Source organism: Pygocentrus nattereri, chromosome 23 (genome assembly GCF_015220715.1).
Source record: "Pygocentrus nattereri isolate fPygNat1 chromosome 23, fPygNat1.pri, whole genome shotgun sequence".
In the NCBI taxonomy this organism is placed as follows: Eukaryota; Metazoa; Chordata; class Actinopteri; order Characiformes; family Serrasalmidae; genus Pygocentrus; species Pygocentrus nattereri.
Genome location: NC_051233.1, coordinates 34,607,525 through 34,607,948, shown reverse-complemented (window position 1 = coordinate 34,607,948; position 424 = coordinate 34,607,525).

Sequence of the window (424 nt, the reverse complement as noted above, 5' to 3'; positions counted from 1 at the left end):
TAAAACAGCGTCTCAGTTATCAGGCAGTGAATTCAGAACCAGTTCATGTAGGAACTTTCTGTGAGGAGCTTTTAGAGGGACGTCTGGTTCCTATCACCACCACTGTGAGGAGCTTTTAGAAGGGGACGCCTGGTTCCCATCACCACCACTGTGAGGAGCTTTTAGAGGGGACGTCTGGTTCCCATCACCACCACTGTGAGGAGCTTTTAGAGGGGGACGTCTGGTTCCCATCACCACCACTGTGAGGAGCTTTTAGAGGGGGACGTCTGGTTCCTATCACCAGGAATGGGCGAGTAGCGAAGTAGCAGACGGACTCATGCTGCCCCATGCACTGACCACCCCTTACTACAGGCTTGACTCAGGGGTCGCAAATGAAATGTTCAGAAGAGCCGTTTTTCCTTTCAGCAAAAATCAAACCACCTGA